Source organism: Halichoerus grypus, chromosome 2, assembly GCF_964656455.1.
Source record: "Halichoerus grypus chromosome 2, mHalGry1.hap1.1, whole genome shotgun sequence".
NCBI lineage: Eukaryota > Metazoa > Chordata > Mammalia > Carnivora > Phocidae > Halichoerus > Halichoerus grypus.
The window spans coordinates 36,433,668-36,448,776 of record NC_135713.1 but is presented as its reverse complement, the minus strand read 5'-3'; positions in this window follow the sequence as shown (position 1 = coordinate 36,448,776).

Here is a 15,109-nt window from a genome sequence, read left to right as displayed (position 1 = left end):
TCAGGCTCCAAGCTCAGGGCAGAGTCGGCTTGGGGAATTTCTCTCTCCCTCTCCTTCTACCCCTCCCACTTGTGCACATGCACTCTCTCTCTCAAAATAAATAAATAAATCTTTAAAAAAAATTTACTTATTGATAATTCTTTCTCCAAACAGGTTCCAGATAGTTCTTACTAGGCTACTCTGATGATAAAATAGAGGTCAAATGCAATTTCAAGTTAATTTAAGCACCTATCAGCATCATTATATATGTGAATTGATTGTATATAATTGACTGACTCTAACCTGAACTTTGATTGAATTTTATTTATTTGTTCAATCAACAAATATGTATTGAGCACATACTATATGCCAGGATGGATAAAATAATAAAAAATATATATAATACCTTTTATCAAGTCTTTTGGGAAGACAGGCAAGTAAGTAGCAGGTTGCAACAGAGTGTAACTGGTCCTGGTGTGGATACCAGAGAGCGTAGGAGGGCTCTTGACCTAGCCTCAGGTGTAAGAGAAAGCTTCCTGCCATTTAATTGGAACCCCTATGAATAAATAGGAGTTATCCAGATGAAAATGCAGGCAGCAATGTTCTTCACCGGAGAAATAATATAGACAGAAGTACCAAGAACACTGTGAGCACTTCAAATGGATTAGAGCATCAAATGATGGAGAACAATGAAATGAGACAAAGCAAGGGCCAAATCATGAAGGGACGTTTCATGCTACATAGATGAGCCAAACTAAAATACTTAGCCTCCAAGACTTTCTTCTCAACTAGCAATGGCCATGCACTTTTGACTAATTAGATGTAGGCAGAATTCCCTTGGAGGGGGGCTTACCTTGCAAAATCAAAAGGCAATGCTTCACAAGGAGGTGTGGGGCTTTTTTTGTTTTGTTTTTGCCTTTCTGCTTTCTCCCTTCTTTCCTCAGATGCAGATGATTCTGTGGATACTGAAACCATCTTGCATTTATGAGGATAAAGACACAATTATGGCTGGTCAGGCAGAAAGACAAAGGATGGGAATATCACTTTTATATAATAAGAATATTTTCGGAATGAACCTGCTCATTATGCAGATGGAGAAGAGGCTGTCATAGAGGTAGGAAGAAGTCAGTTTAAAACTGATTATCTCAATTCCCTGATCAGAGGAAGGGAAATAGAATCCAAAGCCCAGGAAGGGGAACTACATGAGGAAAGAAGAGACACCAAATCCATGGTGACAGAAAGGGCAGGTAAGTTTGCATCAGGAGTGAGGAGTTTAACAAGTTGAGTGTATGAGGGGGTAGGAAAGGGCGTTCTAAGATGTCTGGAGAATAATTGTAAGAGCCATCCTGAATGGGGCACCTGGGTGACTCAGTCAGTTAAGTGGCCTAGTCTTGGTTTCAGCTCAGGTCATGATCTCTTGGGTCATGGGATGGAGGCTGAGACCGCATAGCGCCCCACACACAGCAGGGAGTCTTCTTGAGGATTCTCTCCATCTGCCCCCCACCCCCAAATAAATAAATCTTAAAAAAAAAAAAAAGCCATCCTGAACAAGGAGAGTAGACAGACTACCAAGGACTGGGAGGGTTGGAGTTCCAGGTGCCATTACTAACGGTTGTTATGGTATCTGTGCCTATCCAAACTCCATTTTGTCTCCAATCTAGTCCTCAACAGTCTCTTGTTTTGGCAACAGCCCTCCTGCCTTTGTCCCTCCAGCCTAGGGGCAAAGTAACTTCCTGTTTTTGCTTATCTGAGTTCACATGCAGTTTCAGGTGGGTTTTCAGTTCTTGCTAACCAATTTCCACATTAAATGTCCTTGCTTTAAATATTCAAAATGGTCTCTACTTTCTGGCTGGACCCTGACTCAGCCAGCACTAAGCCCTTTGGTTGGGAGATCCTTTAATGGGTGTGGACGATTGAAATGAACCCTGAGGTATTGCCAAGAAGGAGTTATGGTGGCGCGAAGGGACAGAGAAGTGATTAATGGCAAGACACTGATTACAGCAAAGGACGGTGCATTTCCAGTCCATTTCAGTAACACAGTGCCAACACTGTGTAAAACAAGAGAAGGACCAGTGGCACCATGAAACCACACAAAATAAATTCGACTCATGTCTCAATAATTTAGAAATCAGGTATAAGTGTTTTTTTAAATAAAATCTTGCAGTGTTGTTATTGCTTAAGACAATAGTCACATGACTTCTAGAGTTATTTTTACATTGACCAGGCTCTGGAACTTACGACAAAGAGGGGTTTTGTTTTTTTGGGGTTTTTTTTTGGTTTTTTTTCAGAACTACACTCACTAATATTCTTGGATTCATGAGCGATGGGAGGGAAAAAAGTTTATTTTTTCCCTTATCCATTCAGTGGAATTGCAAGATTAGATGATTTATTTTTATCTAACTGAATCCCTAAAGCAGAAATCAGACATAGTACTTTTGTTTTCTCAAAGCGTGAGGACTGTCTGGGAGAATGGTGGACGCAGAAGTTTAAATGACAACTCTAAACCTCATCACCATTTCTCTTGGCTCGGATGCAGCCATTTGTTAGAGAGAGAGAGAGTGTGTGTGTGTGTGTGTGCGCGCGCGCACGCGTGTGTGTGAGGGGTGGGGGGAGATTACAACATCTCACTCAACCAAGATGTTGAGTAGTAAGGGAGATAAAGGGGTATGTGTGGTATGATGGGACCAGCACAATCTGATGGGTTAGAGTGTGTAATCAGTTCAAACTGATAACACATATGTATGTGTAGGCATGAATTATGACATACATTTTGAGAGAGAAAGAAAAACTGAAAGAGAGCCAAGAAAAATTCTTCACAAGATTGTTTCCAATAATAACAATAAAAAATAACAATGTCATTAGGTACTTAATACTAAGTTTTTAACTTTTTCAACCTAATGAATAATTGAAAATATAGGCAATTACTCTCCCTTAGCTGCATCGAGAAATTAATATTTGCTTAAGTATTTTCTGCATTTTTCTGATGTAGTTGCAAGACACAAAAGCCTGTCCTTACACAAAATAATCTTCCAGGGAAAAGGTAAACAATTATATAGACAATTGTAAGTCTCTCAGTTGCTTTTAATGGTACCATGTTCAATTATAAGTCTACATGATCAAAATAATGTATCAAGTGCATCTCAATAAATGTGTTCTTTAAAAAAAAAAAAAAAGCTTTTGGGCACCTGGGTGGCTCAGCCATTAAGTGGCTGCCTTCGGCTCAGGTCGTGATCCCAGAGTCCTGGGATCGAGTCCCACGTTGGGCTCCCTGCTCAGCGGGAAGCCTGCTTCTCCCTCTCCCACTCCCCCTGCTTGTGTTCCTGCTCTCGCTGTCTCTGTCTCTGTCAAATAAATAAATAAAATATTAAAAAAAAAAAAAGCTTTCAAGACAGTGGACACATTAAACAGATAGTTCTGTGCTTCTTAAACCAGAGACGTTTTGATAGTTGAAAGGTCGCTTGCGGTATTTATCTTCTACCTAACTCATTTCTGTCTCTTTTTCCTGTGATATTTATTTTTCCCACAAAAGCACTCAGGAGTACACCATGGTTAAATTTGTTCTTTCATTGTTAAGCCTCCTTTCTCCCTTATTTAACGATAATTCAGCTGTAGTAACAGTTTACTCTCAGGTGTAAATCCTTGGAGGTTACTGAGACTTCCAGAGACAGCAGATGCACAGGGTAGCAGCTGTACCCACTCAATGTAAATCCTAACTCTAGATGCCCTTTCCTTAGAAAAAAAAAAATTGTTGATTTCTGGCTGTCATGACAGAAAGGGACATATAACAAGATGCTGATCTGTCCTTGACCGATTGTGCAGAAGTCTACATTTAGAAGATAAGAACTGCAACCTGGTGGAAATCATTAATAAGCACATGTATATTGCAATTATCAAGTTTATTTAAATTTCCACAGTTCTTCACATCTCATGAGGGAACTAGGCTTAGGCCCTGTTTTTAGCTACTTTGATACAGATAAAGAACAGAGATGCTTTTTAAACAAGAGTTGTAAGTGTTCTAGCTGGACTGTACCTGATCCACTGGGGCTGCCTGCTAGGATAGCTGGGTAACCCCACCCATCACACTGCTTCCCTACCTCCCCTCTCTATATTTTTAGTGAACACTGTCCTATCAGAAGGTATTTGGGAACCCTTAAATAAGTGCCCAATTACCTCCTTGGTTTGTCTGGAACCAGAATCTCATGGGCAAGGACTGACTTACAGGTACCCATACTTGAAATCTAGACCCACACGAACATGTCTGAATGTATTTTCAAAAAGAAACACAAGGCATGGGAGAGAAATCCCCATGAATAAGAGCAAATGGGAGCTAGACTCAGCAGCTGAGACTGGTTGGTTATAGGAATGGCTTATGACTATCCCGGACCACCCCAATCCCTCCCTCTCCACCATCTTGGAGAGCTGTCACTCTGAGAAAGTTACACTGTCTTAGAAATGACCAGAACTCATCCCTACTGGTCCACAAAGCTCTACTATTCATCTCCCTTCTTTTTCCTGCCCGTCCTTTCATAAACAAAAACAAAAATATTTGTACATAAAAGGGATAGACAGTTTCCTAGACACCAGAGACAGAAAGAGAAGCTGCAGAATCCAGTGGCACATTGTAAGAGCTCCAAGAAAGGAAAAAGCACTGATGCTTCTGGCCAGAGGTCACTACCTATGTGGTCTGAGCATAGTACTGAATCAACAACTGACTACACATTTCCATAGACAACATGGAAGTCAGATGCCCAAAAGAAATTAACAATGAATGCCCATGATCCAAGATCAGCAATGCAAAGGTAGTCAATGGGATGGAAGAATGTGGATTTCAGGAAGATGTCCTGAAGCTCTGGGTGGGGAAGACACCATACCAATCACCTAGTGACAGGGTTACACTTCCAGAATGCTGTGGAATCTCAGAACATTTGCAGAGAAGACTACCTAGAAGATGTTGAATTTCCTTCCAATAATTAGGCAGCATTCAGAGCAGAGAGATTAGTGGACCACTCAAAAAGTCATATACATTGTTCTTAGTGGCTAGTGAAGCTGAGAGCATGGCTGATACGCATCTAAATAAACATGATTGTGTACTAATGTATCAAAAGGAGTAAGAATTAGCTCATTCTTCTTTCTTGCTGTGGCCATTAACTAAAATCAAATACAAATGTGACATCAATTTTATCATGTATTCATTTTCTATTGCTGTGTAAGAAGTCACCACAAATTTAAGCAGCTTAAGAAAACACCCCTTTATAGTTCAGCTCTGATCAGAAGTTCAATACCACGGGACTACATCTCTGCTCAGGGTATCACAGGACTGAAAGCAAGGTATCAGCCAGGCTGTTCCCATTTGGAGGCTTTGGGGGAAAAAACCACTTCCATACTCATTTTTTGTTGTTGGCAGAATAGAGTTCCTTGCAGATGCAGGTCTTAAGTCCCTGTTTCCTTAAAGGTTGCAGCTGGGAACTGCTCTAAGCAACTATAGACTATCCTTTCCACATGACCTCCTCCATCTCCAAGCCAGCAATGCTTTGGGCTCCTGCTTCAAATCTCTAACTTTTGGCTTTGAACTCTACATTCAGATTTAAAGAGCTCATATGATTAGATCAGGCCACCTTGACAATAGTCTTATCTTAAAGTCAACTGATTTGGGACCTAAATTACACCTGCAAAATCCTCTCACAGCAATACATACATTAATGATTGAATAATTGAGAGAAAGTACATGTACACCAGAGACCAGGAATCTTGGGGACCATCTTAAAATTCTGCCTACCACACACTGATTCCTCTTTCATTTCCTTTCACTAAAAATACACCCTGTTTTACAGAAAATCACATATAATTGACTTCATAATTAACTCACACCTAGGACAAGAACAGTGATCTTAAAAGCCAACATTAGACCCAAATCAATTTTTCTACTATCTCATGTATTTATTCAGATATATTTATTGACCATCTGTTCTAATCATATCCAATTAGAAAAGAACACTGGTCCTATTTGTTTCAAAATATCTTTTCTACATATCTTCTTTTTCTACAGTGTCAGAAGTTTAGCTAAGTTACTCCAATAGTTTCGCTGCTTCGGCATCCATTTTATCTGGGCAAGGGGCCTGCATGGACCATAAACCGACATCAGCCCCCTCACAGAAGCACGTTGGCCTGATAGCAGTCTGCAGAATCACAAGCAAATGTAAGTACTGGGATGACTTCCCCAACGGCCATTGCGATCAACAATCTCCCCTGGCTCCCAGCGCCTGTATGCCTCATGCATGTCCTAGACAAGACCCCCATTGGGGCTAACCAAAACTCCACTCTTGGTTTGAATTGACCTTTTTAGCCCTAGTCCAGGGAATCCCAACACACTCCCCCCATGGACCCTTGTAAGGCTTACACCCCAGGTCCTGACTCTCTCACTCGCTGCACTCTGCCTTAACCTCCCATGTGGCCCTTCAAGGCAGGCTGTGTACTTCCTCCAGGACCTATGAGTAATAAATGTTCCTATTTCAGTTTCTCTTGCGGTCTGTTGTTGAACTTCGGTTCACCAACCCACACCCTGTCCTTCACTTAACAAACGTCAATTTAACAAAATCATAACATACACTTAAAAGGAACATCAGCGATTCAGATTCTTTCCAGTGAATGTAGTATCAGATATTACACTTAGCTGCATGGATAGTTAGGGGGGCAAAAAAAAAAAAACCTAGAGCAGGAAGGGCCTGAGAAATCTAGTCCTAAATGACTCATCTTATAATAGTTGGCCTTAGAGCTGCCTATTTATTGGAAATGCTGACAAACCAAGGACTACACCATGACCTTACACATCCTGTTAAGAAGACTAGAATTTAGTGGAGAGCCAAAGTGAAGCTATCATTCCTCAGCAAACAGCTACCAGCAGATTCCTTACGGGAGTCTGGGTAGCGCGCCCATTGAGAAGAAATTATATAATTTCTTCTCAAGTGGGTACACATCTTTTTGGTGTCCTCAAACTCGACATGTCTGCACAAGATATATTTCTTTATAGTCCTCAAAAGTCAAACCTGGCCACTGCTGTTCTTTTAACTCATCACATCTTTCACCAAAGTTCCATTTCAGCTGTGGAAGAACAGAAAGAAAAAAGTATCTAAAATTGGACACTTCTCCATGATTAGAATATAAAGAAAGCTAAGCACTACAGGACTCTATTGTCAAGTAGAAGCCAAGCTGACACTTAGATGACATCCTGCTCCTTTGCAGGAGACCCTGTGGTGTGGTTCGGAGATAATAGTCTCTTCAGGGATATTCTTATTAAGACATTTTGCATTTATGTGACACTTTTTTTATCTTCGAAGGAAGATGTTAAAAAATTTATTTACAATACCCTATAAAAATATGGGCCATTATTTTTTCACTATGTAGACCAGAAAAATTATAAAAAGTGAAAAATTCTCCTCAGGCCATAAACAAATAAAACAGTAAAAGAGGACAACCCAAACTATTCAAGTTTACTCCAGCTTATTTTGCCATGTGCTCCAGAAAAGGTTGAGAAAATGTTTTCTTTAACCTTCTAAAGGGTGGGGTGGGGAGGAAGGGCAGAGGGGGAAGGGGAGGAGGGGGACGGAGGGGGAGGGGAGGAGGGGGGGAGGGGAGGAGGGGGGAGGGGAGGGGGGAGGGAAGGAGGGGGGAACGGAAGGAGGGGGGAGGGAGAGAAGGAGGGGGAAAGGGAATGAGGGGGGGAAGGGAAGGAGGGGGAAGGGAAGGGAAGGGGGAAGGGAAGGAGGGGGAAGGGAAGGAAGGGGGGAGGAAAGGAAGGAGGGGGGAAGGGAAGGGAGAGGGGGAAGGGAAGGAGGGGGGAGGAAGGGAAGGAGGGGGGAAGGGAAGGAGGGGGTAGGGAGAGAAGGAGGGGGGAAGGGAGGGAAGGAGGAGGAGGGAGGGAAGAGAAAGGGAAGAAAGAAAAAAATTTTAACTTTATTGAAATTTCTGTTTTTTTCCTTTAATGCTTCTCTTATAGTTACTTAGATAAATCATTTAAGTAATTACCATTCATAAAATCCCAAGTTTCTCTTCCTGAAGGGGGTGTTTCTATTGGCAGCTACCAAGAAAAAAGAGTAAAAACTCAATTTATATGACAAAAAATGTAATTCCTTTTTCATTCCAGGGACAGCCACAGAATAAATGCAAAGGTATTTAGGATCTTTGTAGGCCTCAGGAACTCTTATTTTGTTCCCACATCCTAACTTAAGCATAATTTTTACATAATTGGAAGAATTTATTTGAGTTGCAGTTGACTAATGATGTTCTGTAAACATGATATTAACAACTAATGTCTATTTTGTGATTTCCTTCTCATTTTTTTGTAAGTTTGGTATTTTTAAAAATAGTTAACTCTACTTCTTTTGTATATAATTTTGGAGTCTTTTTTGGTGCTGTTGTTTGTTTCACATTTTTAAAAATTTTCATAGGCTCCTGAGAAACATATGGACTCTGCTTGATGGTTATCTCATCCCTGGAAGCATTATAGCAACACCCAAAACGGGAAGGCCAGGTCACACACAACAGATTTGGCAATAGGTTTCTGGTTGTAATTTAAAGAACCTTCTGTCCCCAAATATGTTTCTTGCAGGTCTCCCACAATTAATCATTCTACTATTGATAAACATTTCTCCATCCTACCAGCCTCCCATGTGTATACATAAATAAATAAATGTTACTGCATTAACAAATTACTCTAAATCGTAGATTTAAAACAGCCATAAACATTTATTATCCAATTTTTGTGGGTCAGAACTTCAGGACCAGCTAACCTAGCAGGTTCCGGCTTGGGTCTCTCCGAGGTTATAATCAACATATCCTCCAAGGGCACAGTCAACTCATGGTTGGCTAGGGCTGAAGAATTCTCTTGTAAGAATTCTCCCTCCGGTGGCTGGCTGACAAGTTGTACTAGCTGTTGAGGAAAGCTCAGCTCCCGGCCACAGCGGGCCTCTTCACAGGCTGCTCAAGGGTGCTTACAACATGGCCGCTAGCTTCCAGGGAGAGGAAGAGCCAAGAAAGAGCAAGGCAGAAGTGCCAAGTTCTCCTGGGATAGTCCTGAAGTCAGACACAGTCAGTTTCGCCATAGTGTTTGTCAAAAGTGAGTCACCGAATGTAATAAACAACTCACATTTTTAGGGGAGTGAAATTAGTCTCTGCATTTTGAAGAAAGGGGTAGCAAATGACTTGGGGACATATTTTAACTACCACAGATCATGTAAGAATTCCGGAAGAGTTGTCCTTAATGAAGACAATGCTTTAACTCAGATAAAAAGAATCTAAGAATTATCATTTATTTCTATGAGTAAACGCAAACCTGCCTTTGAGGGCCAGAAATTCCATTTAGAATAGAACCATTCATTCTTAAATATGCACATATATTTTTAAGAATGGAAAGTCTTCCTTTTAAAATAACAGTAAACTCAGTTCCTTGGTGACCTTGGAATTACATTATTTTTCAATAACTTATATTCATTGATCAGCCAAACAGTTTGACACCTTATTTATGGGCTACTGTGATGGATCACATCTGTTCCCAAAGTAAAGTAAACAAATTCTCATTTTAGATAATTAGAGTAAGAGCCCAGATTTGATTATATTTTCTGATATATTTGTTATCTTTTGTTATTGAAAAATTAAACCCAAACCTTGAGTAGATCATAATGTACATCTTAAAAAATCTAAAACATAGTTGATAATGTTAGTAGACCCCTAAATAAGTAGACCCTTAAATATATATACTATTTGTATACATGTGTTAAAGTGATTTTATATTTCTCCAAAAAGCAGCAAAGATTCCTTTTTAACCTGTGATTGTGATAATGTCAAATATAGAATATTTGTAGGAGGGACTGAGTATGTGTGTGCTGCATGCATGCGTATATAGGGGAAGAAAGGGAAACACAAAGAGAGATCTCACCATCTGTGTTTTGGATGTCATGTGAAATTGATCTAACCCACTGCTCTCTTGTAGTTGAGTTTCCAACAAAGTGAACATATCAGCAAAGCACTGACAGATGCAAGTAAAACACATAACATCCAGAATTCTATCCTTGTCACAAAATGTAACCCTTAGTAAACATATTATTTAGTCTGATCTAATTTCTCTAAGAATCATAACCTATTAGCTTCTCCTGTTATAAAGGAATGCATTCACCGTCATATGTTCTTTGGTTTGTAAGGATTCCCACAGGTTCATAGTGGCCATACAGTTCACTAATGGCCACATCTACCTAGAAAAGACTTCCATCCCCTCTGCAATTGGTTAAGCATGCATAATCTAAGGCCAATTAATTTTCCTACAAACATGCCTTTAAAACATCTTCATATTTGGGATTGAAAATTAGAATAGTTTAGATACGGAATATTTCTATGTTTCTTTTTTCCTCCTTTTTCTCCTCTTTTTAATACATATCCAATCAAGGGGAGGGGGGGCCTTGATTGAGGTTTATGTGCCAGAACTGGGTATATTTTTTGCCTCAAAAAATGCTTTGTCAAATCAACTGTTATCTCTATATACATTCTTGTGCCAGGTGCCTGCAAGGACTCCTTGATATCAAGTGTCAAATAATCTTTTGAAATGTTAATAATTAAAAGATTATATATTTATACACATATGCATAATTACCTATATTATATACAAGGAGATAAGGCAGAAAAGACCTTGTAGTCTTTAATATTATTTTTCACCCAAATCTGTCATTATTTGCTTCTTAACTGATGGGACACACTAAACTATTTTATTCTGACTCAAGTACTTTAAACCAGAGATCACTACCTCATGAAGTACTAAGAAAGGCAGAGATAATAAAGTGTGGTTATTAAGCCAGTGGATATTCCCACTACCCTTGACAGCAATAATTAACCCTTATCTTCCATGGGCTGGTGCTCATCAGAACTCCATACACAGACACAGCTATGAATAGTACTGTTTAATCCATGTGAAAACCAAGGTGTAAAGGTCAGTGATGTGTCTAAAGTTGATTACCAAGTTAAAAATAGGCCCTTTTTCTTCTGACACTTGGTTTTGAATCTAGGCTTCCTAAACAGACCTTTCCTCCTAAGCCCTCAAATCACATCAGGAACAACTTCAGACACCAAATACTAAATTTCTACCAACAACAAACACGTAAGGAGGAACTGATTCCAAGAATTAAGCCATACAACTGTGTGTTTAGAGGCATCTGGATGGCTCATTTGGTAGAGCATGTAACTCTTGATCTTGGGGTCGTGAGTTCAAGCCCCACATTGGTCATAGAGCTTACTTAAAAATTTTTTAAAAATTAAAAAAAGGAAACATTAATTTAAAAAAACAACTCTGTGTGTGTGTTTAACTATGTCCAATGTCTAGATTTCAAGTGAGATTTTTGATGTCTACATAATGGATCTGTATGAATCCATAATCCATATGTGGAGTAACAAAGAGCAGAGCACTTGCCTGAATACAGACAGAGTTTCTCCTCATTCAAGAAAGCACTTCTCAGCAAAATGCAGTCATGTCTGCAGAGGGAGACCAGGTCATTGGCAACAGTTTGGGCAATCTGTCACCAATAAAAAATATTGCCCTCTGGAGTGGTTTAAGAGTAATAAACAGGGTTAAAGTTAAAGTCTCAAAGGAAAGTAATTAAATGCTTTTGAGCATTTAATTGGGGGTCTCTTTTTTGCAGCTACAAAGGTACAAGTCTCTACACACTGGACCAAGTCCATTAGTTGGTTTAAATTCTATTGGAGGTTGGAGGAGTATCTCAGGCAACTGCTTTCTTAATTTAAATAGACAAAAACAAGCAGAATGCTTCCCTTTTCAGTCACTTTTGAAATTATGGTAGAATTACTTTAAACAGCTGATAGCTCTGGTTATAACTCTTCTAGCAAAGCTTGGGAGCACTTTGGAGGAAGACCTGAGTAACTTGGGGAAATATGATTCTTACTTTTCCCAGGACAGCAAGCTTCGGGGAGGACAGCAAACTTCTCTCTCCCGTTGGTTGGTATATTCCCAAAAATGATTTATGCTGGATCTAGCATAGAGTGATACCTAATGGATATTTGCTAAGGTTCTACCAGAATGGCTTCTCACCAAATGCATGGAGGGAGTAATGGGTTCTAAACAAAGAGATGGAGAAAGTAGTGGCCACACAGAACACAAAATCAGAGGTTACTGATTTCAAGTTATTTAGAAGCACTAAAAAATTCCATTTCTCAAAAAACTGTATCTCCCATGACCAACTCTAAGGACTAAAATTTTATAATTATGGGCTCATACTTATTAAAACTCTACTGTACCTGGGAGAAAGAAGACAATGTGCCTAATAACAATTTGTATTTCTCTATAAGGAATCTTTAATATGCTTACCTATTGCAGTTTAGACAGAGAAACAGAGAGGGTTCACTTGTATTTAAAGCTCAGCTCCTCCAAGACAGAAGTTGCTGCTGCCCTCTGTTCTCCACCACCATCCAAGCTCTATCCCATTGTATCAGAATTGCCAATTTTTGTGTCAGTCTGCTCCACAAAGCGCTAAGGCCTTGAAAGCATAGGCCATCCTATCCATTGCTCTATTCCTAAGATTTGAAGCTATTCCTAGTGTATTTTTAATGCTATATTAAGATTCTATAGAGAAATAGAACTAATGGGAGATACAGAAAGAGAGAAAGAGAAATTTTTGTAGGAATTAATTGACTCACTCCATCTGCCATCTGCAAGCTGAATAACCAGGTAACCCAGAGGTGTCATTTAGTCTAAATCCAAAGACCTGAGAACCAGGGGACTTGATAGTGTAAGTTCTGATCCAAATCCAGAAACCCAAGAACCAAGAGCACTGATGTCCGAGGAGAGGAGGAGATGGATGTCTCAACTCAAGCAGGAAGAAAAGGTGTCCTTCCTCTGCTTTTCTGTTCTGTTCAGGCCCTCCACCGATTAGGTGAGGCCTGCCTGCCCGCCCTGGGGAGGCCAACCTTCTTTGCACAGTCCACCAATTCAAATGATAATCTCTTCTGGAAATACTCGCACAGACACACCCAGAAATAATGTTTTACCAGCTACCTGGACATCCCTTAGCCCAGTCACGTGAATACATCAAATTAACCATCACGATTGCTAATGAATTATTTAATAAATCAATATTGATCACCAAGGGCACACTTCTGAACAAAAGGTGGTACCCGTGACAAGTGAAGGGAGAAGGAAAGGTGAAGAGAGAAAACACAGCGGAGTTTACAGCAGTGACTGGGCCAACCCAGAATAGATAAAACTGCAGTCAAGGCCCCTGGAAGTCAGTAGCATAGTAGGGTCATGCTCCCCACAAAGGCTCTAGGGAAGAATTCTTTCTTGCCTCTGCTAGCTTCTAGTTTGCCCGCAACCCTTGGTGCTCCTTGTCTTGTAGCTGCCTCGCTCCAATCTTTGCCTCTGTCTTCCAGTAGCCTTCTCCCCCCTGGGGCTGTGTCTCTGTGTCCAAATTTCCCTCTTATCGTAAGTCATATTGGATTTAGGGTCCACCCTAACCCACTAGGACCTCACCTTAACTTGATTACAATTGCAAAGACCTTATTTCCAAATAAAGTCACATGTACAGGTTACAGGTAGACATAAACTTGGGAGGCAAGGAGACACTTTTCATCCAAGTACACCAGCTAAACATAGAAACGAATCTATGCTCGTTTGTTGGGCTTCATAATTTGCAAGGTTTTCTGTTATATTTTGCAATGCCTTTGTGGCTAATCATCGATTTGAAGAAAAGAAGGACTCGCCATTATTATATCCAACAACTGAGCCCAGCAGTGCAATTTTAGATTGAGATGGTTAAACTTTTTTGGTTTCTATGGAGATTATCTACTGAATAGTTTACTTACTGCCCCTGAGCTGTCAACGCATACTGTTTAATTTATAAAGCTGATCTAAACCTCTATGGGGGAAAAAGCCACCAATATTTCTCCAAACTTACTTGGATTTATTTTCAGTGTCAGACAAGACATAACATTTATTATGATTCACCTTAGCATGATGACATTTCATTTTTCTTGTTGAAGAAGATGTTCCAGAAAAAAGAAAAAAAGTTCAAAATCTCTTTAGTCTTCTGGATGTCTTATAATAAATGAGGGGTTCTGCTTTTCTTCAGTGCTTCAATAGCAAGAAATGTTTATATTTCAAGACTAAGCCCCCACTGAATATTTACAAAATTTGTTGCGAGGTGTTGAACTATAAATCTAAAGTTTGAAATCTACATCAAATATAAGAGAAAAGCCCATTTTTTTAAAAAAAGTGTAAAACAAAAAGTGAGAAGTAAAAATGTAAATATTTTAGAGGCTTACTTAAATCTTTAAGTGTCTTTCTCACAAATAACACATAAAACTTATTTTATCAAATGTTCCTTGGTCTTGTCATTCGAATATAAGACACTGAGTTATCTTAGAGGGATAAGGGACACAAAGTTTAGATTATCAGAACTTTAGAAATATTAGAGGATTTAACACATAAATAATGTGTATGAAATTAATTTGTATGAGCAAAGTTTTACAGCGTTGAAATAAATCAGATCTTATATTTTGTGCTTTTATAGGCTAACTCATATCTGAAACAGTCTTTTACAAATAGTGTGAAAAATCGTGTTCTTCATTCTAACACCTAATGAAAGCTAAAGTCTAACTTAGAAAATATTCACTGGATATTTAAAAATGGTGATACTGAGTCAAATTTTCAATGTTAAGTTTGTTGCACAGTGGAGGTATATTTATGTGCATCTTCTACCCTTCTCCTATTTTGAACTCACATTTCTAATAAATCTGTACCTTCCCTCACACACAGAGCAATCCAGATAACTTACAATATTTACTAAGTTACAATACTTACTAATAATTTACTAAGTATTTTGAGTTCTTAGATATTATGGCTTTAGGGAATATTCCGGGACTTCCACCTTTTTTGAACCCGGGAAAATTAGTAGCTTTGTAACGAATGCTTGTTGCCACAATCAACTGAATAGCAATAAAGATTCGTTTGATCGCCAAATAAATAACAAATGGGTAGGAATGCATTGACATAAATGGAAACCACATAAAAATTTCATGTTCTATGGCATGTTTCACATTTACTAGAAAGAGGGAGAGCCAGAGAAAGAGAAAGAGAGAT